At 35.4% G+C, this 13,889-nt stretch overlaps 1 protein-coding gene across 5 annotated transcripts in view; it reads left to right on the plus strand.

Moving 5' to 3' along the window:
* The first annotated feature begins 640 nt into the window (after positions 1-640).
* The window catches only part of LOC131431478 (protein Shroom), a 547,622-nt gene continuing 534,373 nt past the window's right edge, over positions 641-13,889 (plus strand). For 4 of the 5 annotated variants that reach the window (XM_058597214.1, XM_058597217.1, XM_058597216.1 and 1 more), the window contains exon 1: positions 641-1,745. The gene's annotated coding sequence lies outside the window, so the exon portion shown is untranslated. The remainder of the gene's footprint in view (positions 1,746-13,889) is intronic. The other variant, XM_058597215.1, reaches the window with a different exon arrangement.

Raw genomic sequence — 13,889 nt, forward strand, 5'->3', positions numbered from 1 at the left:
GTGAGATAGAAATACGGTAGGATGTTTTCATTTCAGGCTATGATATATGGCGCTTAATCGCGTTTCATTCCACATGGCCTGTTTCGATATCAAATCTGTCAAGTTATGATTTATTTCTGATCTTTTAGTCTATTATTTCTAGGTAGGTAGATTTAAAGACGAGAATATCGACCGATACCTTACTTACATTGTCAAACCATAAGAAAATCAAATCTGTAGAATATATGTATGTAAATGGAACGAGTTGCCAAATTTCGTGTACCAAGGTGGTTTTTCAATTTTTTCTATGACACACGTAGGCTCAAATTAAAGAAATGCTCTGTTATAATGATTTCCGTCTAAAACTCAAATAATTGACATTTTATTTCAACTTTTACAAACAAAAACATTGTGTAAGAAAGCAGTGTTTTTAACTTGCTTGCAGCACTGCTGACCGCCCTTCCACCCATCCACCCACCCACTGATCGAGCTTTTTCTCGTCCGATGTTGGAACACACCTGGAGCCAGTACTCTAATGGACGCTCTCCTACCCAGTCTCTCTCTCTCTCACTGTGTTGTGCATCGGTGAGAAGATCGTTCCCTTCGTTGCCTTGGCGAACGGATGTTTGCCCACAGCCAGACTCGCCAGTGCTCGGTAGCATGTCGTCGTTGTTGGATCGTTCTTGTATTTTCTAGCGTCCGGCTAAAGCCGCTTACCGGGTTCAAGTCCAGTTTTCTCACCTCTTTCCTTTTGTTCCATTCTTTAGTTCGTGGTTTTTGTTTTTAGTTGGTTTTCTTCTTCTCTTTCCGTCCGCGTATACACCAGCGAGCGAAATACCTGTGCGAAGAAGCAGCAGTTCGGTTTGAGGTTTTTCAAAGATGTGGTAGTTCGTTTGAGAACTGAATGGAGAATGGTGCCCAGTAAACTGTGAAGTTCTGGAAAAATTCGCGATCGCTGCTGATCCATCCCACGGTAATGTGCATTGGTGTAGGTGGGGAGCTAGTGCTTAGTGACAATAGAAGAAGAAAAAAGAACCCTAGAACATAATTTCGCAGGTTTGCCTGTCTGAAGAGAGCTTAGAAAACGAAGGAAGGAATTCCTATGTGTCAAGTGGAGAGATTCGATCGTGATCACGGTTCGGAACCTGTTGAATTGGAATTGGTCCCAAGAACTGAGGTCGGTGTGAGTGATGGAACCTCGTAATCGGCCCGCAGTAGCGTATAGCGAGGCAAGAATGTGAACCGTGTGTGCGGCGAAGACAAATTCCTTGCAGAGTGGACGAATTTTGCAACTGCTGGCAAGAAGTCGCCCGTCGGTCGTCGTCGGTAGTTTGAATTGTGCTTGTTTTGGTTGCGTGTTCTGTTTTGTGCGGTGTAACATACTGAATTGAATGGATGTCGGTTTGGAGCACGAGGAAAAAAGAAGAAACAAAAGCGAAAAGCCGAACCAAACCAAATGTGCAGTGCAGTGCTTTTTCAATTAGCATCGATCAATGGGCAATGAAAGGTGTTTGTAAATATCGATAACTTGTTTTCTGTGTATACAGTCGTACGCCAGGCCGAAAGGTGTGAAGAATTTTCAAACAATTTGTACTAGTGTTTGAGTGAATGTTTACTAATTGGTTAAACCGAGTGCTTTTTTCCGCCAGTGGCTCCTTAGCTCAGTAACGTTCGGCCGAGTGTTATGCTTAGTGAAGGAAAACCCTCAACCGCATTGGACTATTTATTGGAGGCTTTTTCGTCAACCTCGCCCGTGCTCAGTAAGTGTAAGTTTTTATCGAACCTTTCAAGATTCGTTCGAGTAGCCCGAACTTCCTACTATGCAGCAGCCGGTTATGGTTGTACCGGGTGCCAAGGGTCGAGTACTCACCAGGTTTGCTTTGCCTGTTTCGTGGTTTTGTTGTAGGTACTTGCGCACAGATGCCGCAGCAAACCTTCTAGCACACAGCAACGGGCAAGGTCAAACACTTTTTACTCTCTGTCTTGTTCCTACCGGTCTGCTATGAGTTGAATGGATTTGCCTGTTTGAAGGAATCGCGAGAGTATTTGACCGAATGTTGAAAGGGCTTCAGTGGAAGGATGCAACTGTTTGTCGACAGAATTACTGTCAGTCCAGTTATCAATCGGATCATTCTTTTTAAATTGAGCATATAACACCTAATTATTATGAATTACCTACTGCCAAGAGACTCGAATTCGTGCGATTACCGGAGTAAGAATAAATAAAAACATTATACAGACATTTGAATTTATTCTTACTTAGTTAATGTCATGAATTTTAGTCTCTTTTTTAATGATGTAGAACAGTTATTCCCTAACTGAAGTCCGCGGACTCCAGAGATATTCACGAACAACTTGAATCTAGACAAATCTACTAAAGCAGTATTCTTGGTATCTACCAACAAATATGTGATATCACAGTCATCTGAGAAAATTGTCTCTAATTAGAGAAAAAAAATTGTTTGCGAACTGTCATACTAAAAAGCTACGCATATTTGGTGTTTAGAAGAAATAATCTAGAACATGAACTTTTGTTAAATGGCTTCAATCTTTTAAAGTACCTAAAATATGGAGAACGTTAAATTGCTGTCCTGTTTGTGTATACTGATTGTGAAACTTATCAAGTTAGTTTACATTACTATTCTGGTAACTGTTGTGTTACGGGAAAAACGCTCTTGTTCTATTTAGTGAAAAATATCTTCAGATTTTTCCATTGTTACGAATAACAAGTATGCAACTCTTCTTATATTATAACAAATCTCGTATTCGCAACAATCCGTAATATTTGTTAGAGAGAAAATGAAAATGCAATTATATGAGTTCCGTTTAGATATAAAAAACAACGAAAAAACAATTATCGAACTCAAAGAAATTACTATGTCATGTAAACAAGTATTGAATTGATGTTTACAAAATCATAACAAACATAATTTCTTATGAATAAGTTCCACATCTGATTTACAAAACAACTGCTCATTTCTCGGACTTGAATTAACATTCTGTATATGAATAAATGATAATTCTAAATATTGTATTGAGCGTTCATCTATTTGTAAAGAAAAAATTGAACGAACTGTATTTTTATGGTGAAACATGTAGTTCGAATAAATGTTTCTTTTTGTGGTTGTGCACCGATTTTTTGTAAAAATAAAAAGCTGTTCTTCTTCAATGAAAGTCATCGGAATAGTGTTTAAAATAAGCATACAAAAATTTCCATACATTCTTTCGAATTTCAGATCATTTTGATCAAATTTATTTTAGTTAACCTGATAAATCCAGCAAAGATTTATTTTTATATTTTCCAATATGGCATTGCATAAAAATTGGTTCACGTTCGCAATAAGAAATGTTTTACGTTTTATAATCAATTGAATTAGTTAAATTAAACTACAATGCAATATATTCATGCATCTTTCCCACCCTATATTTGTGATACGCACTGTAGATATTAGTTTTGGTAAGCCCATATGCTGGAGTTACACAAACAAGTTGTTTAAGCGGTAATATAGAGTCTGTCCCAGAAGGTATGGACACACTTTGATTTCGGTGTAATTAATTCAAAAGTGTTAGATATTCAAATTTTTTTCGTTATACTGATAATATTAGACTACAAGAACAGAATATTATTTTCAACATTTGCTACTTAGCCATTGTAGACTAGCTGGCGCACCTTCTTGCGAACGTTCCTCATTAAATTCCTTACAGACTTCTTGACGACAAGTTTCGACACTTTTTTTCCAATCTTTTTCGAACTGTTGAATGGTTTCGGCTGCCGAGACATGTTTCCTAAGATGTTATTCGTTAATGCCCACATCAATTGGTCGAAGTTGTGGGCAATTTGGTGGATTCATGTCTTTTGGGACGAAAGTGACATTTTTGGTAGTATACCATTCTACCGTTGATTTCGAGTAGTGTCAAGAAGCAAGATCTAGCCAGAAGACAACAGGATCCTTGTGGCTTCGAATCATGGGTAGAAGTCGTTTTTGTAAACATTCCTTGATGTATATTTCGCTGTTCATTGAAGCAGTGGTGATGAAAGGTTTCGAAATCTTACCGCAGCTACAAATTGTTTGCCAGACCATAGCTTTCTTACCAAACTTTTCGATTTCAATCGATGTCACGGATTGGTTTAACACTTGCCCTTTTCGCACCGTATAATATTGTGGTCCCGGCAAGGATTTGTAATCGAGTTTCACGTAGGTTTCGTCGTTCATGATTATGCAGTTCAAATTCCCAGCAAGAATCGTATTGTACACACGGAAAGACCGAAATTAGCATTTTGGCGAAAAAATTAGTTGATTTTCTGATTTTAGTTAGTTATTTTTTGAGACAACTAAAAAAGTCTTACTTTTGCTAATTTAGATTTTTTAATTCTAATTTTCTTAATAATAATAAAATATTTGTTGAAATGGCTATTTTTTTATTTGAATTTTGAACCAATTAAACGTGCTGTCATTTCTTAGCTAAGGCACGCTTCATATCAATTCAACTAATTTTTTAGTTGAATTAGAGAAATAAAACGTTGTTTTCAACCAACATAAATGGTTGAATTGGTTTCTGCAATTAGCAGCTATATGGCGCTCGTTAACACCGTAATGACTACTAGCCACTAGATGGCACACTACTACCGAAAAAATTTCAGTCGCGGTTATCTTTTCTATATTTGCAGGTATAAATACGATGTTGTATTGAAAAAAAAACATAAGCGAAACATAAACTTCTTTTTGAAAATTTTACTTCTAAATCGCTGTTTTCTTCATTCGACTTCGCGAAATCGACTCTCTCACTGAAAACTTTGAGCACTCGGAAAACAAAAACCGAATACAAATAGTACACCGGACGGCGTAGCCCGGAATGAGAAGATACAAAAAACATCATTTGACGTGTACAATTAGAGTGCAACATTCGAAACTCACTTCACTGTTTCGCGTAAAAACATTGTTACCCACAATCGCTTTAACTGCGCACAAATTCTGAATAAATACACTTTCCACTAACAGTTTACGTCATTTTTACATATCGGTTTAGAAAATTATATAGGGATATATCGTAACACATGCGAAAAACATCTAAACAATTTGCGAGCAGTTTCAACAAGACTGTCCCTTTTAGCTTTTTAATGGATTGTTTTGCTTTGACACTGCTGTCCTTCAGTAATGACGGTGATAGATAAATAGAATCAAAGTTTCTGATTTTAATAACGAAATTAGTTGTCAATGAGAATTTCGTGTTGGATTGAAATATTGCTGGTTTGTGTCCAGAATATTCGCCAACTAAACACTTTCTCTAAAAATAAGAGTTTTTTTCAGCACAGTTAATTCTAAATTTTAACTAATTTTATAGTCATTTTGGAAATTTTGTTGTTAAAATCAACTAATTCGAAAACAGTAATACGAATTAGGCGCAGAGCTAATTTCGGTCGTTCCGTGCAGCTTTCGAACCCTCGGCCTGATCGATGCTTTTTGTTTCGGTTGTTTCTGCTTCGAAGATTCAAACGTTCTTTAGCATGAAGAACATTTTAATGCGTTTATCCAACTGAGGGTTAGCAGGACCTTTTTTTCGACCCGTATTCGGTTTATCCTCAAAGATGTTATCCACACCGAACTCCCTGATTGCATTTCGGACGGCTTTTTCACTTACTCCTTCCATTTTTGCTAACTTTCTCAGTGACAGTCCGCGTTCTGTGCACCATTTGTACACAACGTTGAACAACGACGTTGTTCTGCTGAAAGTACACGCATTTCGAAACAAACTAATGAAAACGAACAAACAACTGCATAAGTGGTTAGAGAAGAGTGTAAACAACAGGACGCAGACATAAAAATTGACAGATTCTGAACCATTGCGAAATGGCAGCGGTTTTTGGTTGCGCCCATACTTTCTGGGACAGTCTTTATACCTACGAAAAAAGCATTGATGAACTTAACTTTTCGTTCAATATCTTTCAAAAGTGATGTCAGATCTGCTCATCATTTCAGAAATTTTTTTTCAAGATTTCTGATTGAGTTTGTTTTCATTGCGTATGTAATGTTGTATTTCTGCTATTTTTAGGATACTATTCTCATGTCTGTTACCTTTGAGCTCATCTCAAACAGATCCTGGGCAACGTTTTTTGATTTGCAAGTTTTGAATTCCAAGTCATTTTTTTCTAAAAATTAAAAAAACTTCACACACTGACCAAAACATTTATGAGGCTGCCAAAACCATGCAGACTCAGCAGATAAATATTTTTTACAGCAAGATTCTCAATCCAAAGTATCATTTATTTTACGTTGTGGAGAGTATCATTTCGTTCACATATTTTACTTCCACAAGAGATTTACAGCCATTTCGGCACAAAGCCATTGGATAAGTTGCACAATTGTTATAGTTATTGTATTGTGAAACCGTGATGACAGTGTTGAGTTGCACAACCGATGCTAATATGTTTGAAAATCTTTCTGATAAGTTACTTCGTTTTGTAATCTTTCTGATAAGTTGCTTTGTTTTACGAGGGTTCATATGAACTTGGAAGATCAACTGTAAAACTAACTAAAATCAAAACCAAAACCAAAATTACGTTTATAAATATATGACCATAAAAAGAATCGACTGTGAAACTTATTTTAAAAAAATTATCTCCTTTTTTAAAACGATTTTGTAATTGGCACAAAATGCAGCAATAAAATAAGCGATACAACAATTGTGAAACTCATGGAAACTACTACGTAATTTAAACTAGAATTGAATTGATGTTTACAAAATTATAACAAACATAATTTCTATAGAATAAGTTTCACATTTGATTTTCAATCGTCGCACAAGCATGGATTGTTAAAAATATTCTGCACATGATCAAATGATAATGCTCCAAATTGTAGAATTGATCGTTTGTGTTTTTTTAAATAGAAAAACATTTTTTGGAGGGTGTTTCAGAACATGTTGGTCAATTTTCATGCGAATGAAAATATGTATATCATCACTTATGTTTTTTTTTATTATAACGTTGTTTGTTGAAAATTATGCATTTTTAAATGACTTAAATATTTACAGAGTAGTTTTAATAATATAATTCTTATAGTTTCGGAGGGGGTTTGAACCCCTAAAACACCCCTCTGTATACACGCTTGAATACTGCTGTAACAGCGACGCAAAAACTCAAAGCGAATGCTCCTATATTCATCTTACCTTTAAGGTCAATCTATCGAACAGACACAGCAGATATCACTCTAACTAATGGTTTTCGTATCTGAGATGACTATTGGAGCTATTTGTACGCACGACATTTTCAAGCGTCTTCGAATAAATGTGTTTTGATTGTTGTGCACCAATTCCGGTAAAAATAATTGGCAGTTCTATTTAATGAGAATCATGGTGTTTGTAATATGAATTTGATTTCAAATTTTCAGATTATTATGATCAAATTGATATTTTAATGAAACTACAAGATCTAGGAAAGATTTTTTCAATAATGTGTGTTCAAGATTTTTGGTAACAATGTGTTCAACGTGAACGTGAATGATTTACGTTATCTAAATAACAGAAAAGAAATATATGAATATTTCAAAAAGAAAGGCTACGTTTTATTTTTTTATCAATTTAGTTTAATTGAACCTTCGCGGGTCCGACTTTTGTAATACGCACTCCAGGTATTGATTTTTGTAAGCCCATGTGCTGGAGTTGCACAAAAAAGTTGCTCAATACCTACTATGCCTACGAAAGTAGCTTTGATTAACTTAAATTTTCGTTTAATTATATTTAAAGATGAGGTCAGGTCAGGCTCATTATTTCAGTAACATGCAAACCATTTACAATTTAGGGATTAAATTTGTTTGTGCTAGGACACATAACCAATTTCATTACTTTTACGTTTCGTCTTGGACTCATCAGTGCATAACAGTTTATAACGAACTTTTATACCACCTGCAGTTCAGCATTAACTGCTAAGCACACGAATCGGTTAGTATTAGTTGAAACTTGTTTTCGCTCGGCACGTCAGGAAGTACTTGGAATTTCTGTGCTAATTATAAGAGTATTGCAAGTAGCAATAACTTTACGTCTGCCTAGCGGTTTATGTTGAACTCCAGGTGGCATAACAGTTCATTATAAACTGTTATGCACTGACGAGTCTAAGACGAAACGTGAAGATAATGGACCATTTACAAGTTTTCTGATTGAGTTTTGTTTTCATTGCGCATGTACTGTTGTATTTCTAATACTTTTTTTTGCTCATTTCAAACAGATAAATCTTGCATAACTTTTTTTTATTGTAAGTTTTGAACTTTATATCATTGCTCACACTGATCTAAACGTGTATGAGGCGGCCAAAACTATGCAGGCTCAGTAGACAGACATTTTTTAAAACAAGATTCTAAATCCGGCATATCATCTTTGAACTTGTGGAGAGCATCATTCCGCTCATTTCCCTTCCCCAAGAGATTTTTCACAATTCCGGGCACAATCCGATATAATTATCAAAGCCTTTTCTAATTGTTGTTAAGTTACACAATTGTTAGTTATTGTTAGTGCAACAGGGACAAGTTGTTGATTTGATGCACAATTAATTTAAACGTACTCAAAGTTTGTTCTATAGTAATTTTTCGGTAGTATTGAATATTGTTATTGTTATGTCTGTATATTGTTTGTTATGTCTGTATATGAATATTGTTTGTTATGTCTGTATAAATAAAACTTGAAAATAACATGATTTAATAAAAAAATAACCGATTTACACACTTTTTTGTTTTACCACTTTTTTATTGCAACACCCTATATTTATGTTTTTTTTTATATATGAGCAATTCTACCGATTGTCGCTACACTTCTGTATGCGTACATATCCGATTTCTATGAAAGTTCAGGATCTTAAAGGTCGAAAAAATTGAATCAAAAACTATTTTTCTTTTAATCGAAATTTTGATTGTGCACCAAAATTCAATAGAGTAACTTCGTTCATCCAAATGTATACAAAACGACATACTTTTGTTCTGATTATCATATTCTGAAGTTTCATTGAAATTAGAAATGTGAAGGTACAAAATAGTGTTTGCAATTGGTGGGATGGTTCATATAATTCCTGCGGCATTGTATTCGAACGTTTAGCTGCAAACGCGGTTCAATGTTTAGGTAGCTGATCTTACAAACCTGTTTTCGTATAATCGAGTATCGATCGAAGGATTTTGAGTCTCAATAGTTTGGCTATGAAATAATAAACCATTCCAACCCATATTTTTATGGGTTAAAGTTTTAAGTCCTCATAAACTTAAGTTCACTTTAGCTAAGACAAACGACAACGACAAACAGATAAAAGTGATTAGATGAATGAACATTGAACCCTCAAATTGGCAAAAAAGTATTCTTTCGAGGCAGTGCTCGAGTTCGACATTCTCCTGTTGTAGAACTACTCTGGTATTCATCTACTCTAGATTACATGGAACCTCATTCGAAACAGCCAACATTGTGTGATTCGTACATGTACACTGTGTAGGACTTGTAAAAATAAATCACTCTCTGTTGGTTGACCTGGTTGGCTTAACGCATTTAAGCTATACGAACATCTATCGGTCATTTTTGTCTATCGTTTATCAGGCAGAGATAATTAATAAGACTTTGTCTTCTTCACCTCTCATCTTCAATTTTCTATGAGGTTGCCGAATCGATTTTCACAATCTTCGTTTAAAACCAACGAGTATCATTGTTCCATAGGCTGCAATTGAATTTTATCCGTATCCCACTTCCGGCTCCGGAATTATAGGGTGATATGTGCGAAAGAATGAAACAAAATATCCACTTAATTTTCTCCGAGCTGATTGAACAGATGTTTTCTAGATTAGATTCAAATAAAAAAATTGCAGTTACGTAAAAAAATTCTTGATTTTTTTCGGATCCGATTGCTCAATTGTTTGTTCAGAAAAATATCGGCATAAAACCCGCGAAGAATGAACAAATTTAGTTCTCTTTTCTCTCTCAACTCAAACGCTTAGGACTGATTGGTATATTTCTAGTTTGCAGATCTTGTTAGTTGGTGCCGACATAATTTTTCTGGTTCCCGATTTCCGGTTCCAGGAATATCGTAAATAGTATTCGAATAAACATTTCGAACTTTTTTGATTTTTTGCTTTCACAAACTTGTATTCCAATAAAATGGTTTTACAATCTCATAGGCTGTTATTGATTTTTTTCGTATCCAACTTCCCATACCGAAGCTTTCAGATGATAAGTGATGCAAAAAGCATAGAAAATCTTCAAAACCACAAGAAAATGGCTTAACGCAATGTTTATTCCTTTTCAAAATCGGAATCGTGAACTGTGTTTATATGAAGCATCGCCAACTGTTTAGAGCTATTTTTCTAGGGTTTGTTTCAATTATAGATTCACCTCACGTGTCTGAAAATTTTTCGAAATCTTCGGATTAGTTTGGAATACTATCTTTTAAAACATTAAACACTTTAGTCTATAAACCAAAAAATTGTGCTTGTAAAACTCACAATTGGAGCTTGCATCGTATTTTGGTTGACCAATTTTGCTTACGAGAAATGAAATTTCTCATTCTTCAATCGGTAGGGAACGATTGCCGTTTTACCTCGCTAACACCTGTGCGATCGTCTATTTGACATGTGGTCGTACCCGTGCTTCTGGTGCTCGCTGGTCGAACTGTTATGTAGTCGTATTTAGAGTTTTACTGACAGATGAGAGCGCGTGGGTATTAGTGCAATGTAACCCGCTCTCCGGGTTTGTTCTGACTTCTTTCTTAACAGTGCAGAGCTTCCGCGACGGGAAAAGAGCGAAAGGAAGAACGATGATCATGATCATTGATGCTCTGCCGAATGGACCCCGCGCCAACGGGAGAAAAGTGATCAGAAGGGACGGGACTACGAGGCTTTCGTACTACCACTTAGCTTTATATTTAGGTTTGGGGCGATCGTCGTCGTCGTCGGTACGGTTTGAAAATCTGCAATGGAAGACTGGTGGAGAACGGGTAGACGATTGCGATTATGTTTTCTTTAGTTTTTGTTTTCTTTCTTTCGCTCCACACCAGCTGCCGATGCTGCGAGTTTGTGTTGGAGTCCGGAGTTATTATCATTCGCTGGGACATGGAACTGGTATCTTTTCCGCCAGAGTCAGATGTCATGGTATGCGTAATTGGCCCGTAGAATATTGTTTTCCGCAGAAGCTACTGGCCGCTGAAAAGTTCAGGATGTTGAAAATAATGAAAGTTACGAGAAAAGCATGTCAAGTGTCGATGATATGTATTTTAGTCCACAGAAAAGTTTGCATATACTATACTTGAGTTATATTTTTATTTCTCATGAAACTTTATAATTGTCACCATATTTATTAAGTAACTAGCTGACCCGTCGAATTTCGTCTCGCCCAAAATAGTTTTTTTGAATTCTGTGCGAATTTTTTAAATGGGCGTATTAGGAGTGACTTTGTTCATCTTTTTTTTGGAATATGATTCAAAATTAAATTATTAAGATTTGAATTGGGTGTTCAGCCACAAGTGGTGACTTTTCAGCCCTATTATATACATGATTTGGTTATTACCATGAGGACATCAATTGCTTCCGCAATTCTAAGATTTTTGTGTAGGGAAAATTCTAAACCTACTTGTATTGTGTAATGGGGAGAAGGAACTTATATACTAACTTACTAACTAATACAGAGAGCAAATCGATTCAATTGAAGATTGCATCGATTTTTGTCGGAATTTGCTTATAATATTATGTGACATTACATCTAATGGTTCTATTTTTGTGAGTCTGTGTAACTCATTTGTACTAAACTAGGGAGGACGCTTCAAAATCATTTTCAGAATTTTATTCTGAATCCTTTGAAGCGTTTTCTTCCTTGACCAAATTGATACTGCATAAATTCGTTTATAAATTAACAATCTGTTTTTTAGACAGACCTTAGAATTTCTGTTTATAAGAGGATATAAACATTTAATATATTTGACAGATAATCACTGAAAATATTTAAACTTCTTTGTAGACGACTGCAGATCACTCTTAGATTTCTACCTGTGGCTAACAGACTTGTGTCGTCACATAAAAGCGATTTCTGACAACTAACGTGTAGATTTGGAAGATGAGAAGTGAAAATATTATACAAGATTGGAGCTACGCTCGAACCCTACGGAACACCGGCTCGTACGGGTAGCAATTCAGATTTACAATTCTGATAGCTGACCTGAAGAGTACGATCAGTTAAATAATTTTGAATCATTTTGATCAAATAAATAGGAAACTGGAAATCAGACATTTTTGCTATTAAACCTTTGTGCCAAACACTGTCAAATGCTTTTTCTATGTCTAGAAGAGCAACTCCAGTGGATAACCCAGAAGATTTATTTGCTTTTATCATGTTCGTTACTCTGACAAGTTGATGAGTAGTTGAATGTTCATGACGAAACCCAAACTACTTTGGTAAAAAATTGAATTCTCATCTATATGAGAGATCATTCTCAACAAGATAATTTTTTCAAAAAGTTTACTGATAAAAGAAAGTAAGCTAATTGGTCGATAACTTGATGTTTCTGCTGGATTTGTATCAGGTTTCAGGATAGGAATTACTTTAGCGTTTTTCCATCTTTTTGGGAAGTAAGCTAATGAAAAACACTTGTTGAAAATTTTAACCAGGAGTCTCAAGGCAACATCGGGAAGATTTTTGATAAGAATAATAAAAATTCCATCATTACCAGAAGCTTTCATGGTTTTAAGTTTCCTAATAATTGACTTAATTTAATCAAAATTAGTCTCAATAATGTCATTTGGTAATAACACTTGAGTTGAAATATGATCGTATTTCAGTGAGACTCCATTTTCAATAGGACTCACAACGTTCAAATTAAAATTGTGGACACTCTCGAACTGCTGAGCAAGTTTTTGAGCTTTTCCGCCATTTGTAAGAAGTATTTGATTTCCTTCCTTGAGAGCAGGAATTGGTTTCTGAGGTTTCTTAAGAACCTTAGAAAGTTTCCAGAAAGGTTTAGAATATGGTTTAATTTGTTCAACTTCATTTTCATTTCGCAAAAGAGTAAATCTATGTTTAATTTCTTTTTGTAAATCCTTACCTATGTTTTTCATAGCAGGATCACGAGAACGTTGATATTGTCGTCGACGAACATTCTTCAACCGAATGAGCAGTTGAAGATTGTCATCGATGATAGGAGAATTTAATTTAGTTGGAGCTTTGGGAACTGAAAGATTTCTAGCTTCGATAATGTAATGATTCAAATTATCAATTGCTGTGTCGATGTCCGCAGAATTTTCTAAAATAGTTTCATGATCCACATGATTTTCAATGTGAAATCCGTAATCCAACCAATTAGCTCTATGATAGTTGAATATAGAACTAATTGGATTAATTATAGCTTCGTTGGAAAGTCTGAATGTTACAGGAAGATGATCTGAGTCAAAGTCAGCCTGTGTAATCGGTTCACTACAAATGTGACTTTGATCTGTTAGAACCAGATCAATTGTAGACGGGTTTTTCACGGAAGAGAAATAAGTCGGATTACTGGGATGAAGAACTGTGAAGTAACCAGCTGAGAATTGATTATGAAGTATTTTTCCATTACGGTTGTTTTACCTACAATTCCACTGGACATGCTTAGCATTTAAGTCCCCTATTACGAAAAAATTCGGTCGATATCTTGTGAGTTTTTGCAAATCGCCTTTAAAGAAATTTAATTGTTCGCCGGTGCATTGGAATGGCAAATATGCTCCAGCGATGAAATAAATTCCATGAATGGTTTCAACTTCGATTCCCAAATTTTCAATAACTTTAGTATTGAAAGAAGGTAAAATTCGATGTTTGATTTGCCGTTGGACAAAAATGGCAACTGCACATCCCCATTCCAGTAAGCCTGTCAAATCGATGAACTACATAATGTGGATTGCTTTTCAATTTGACATTTGATTTAAGAA

This window comes from Malaya genurostris, chromosome 2, assembly GCF_030247185.1.
Source record: "Malaya genurostris strain Urasoe2022 chromosome 2, Malgen_1.1, whole genome shotgun sequence".
Classification (NCBI taxonomy): Eukaryota; Metazoa; Arthropoda; class Insecta; order Diptera; family Culicidae; genus Malaya; species Malaya genurostris.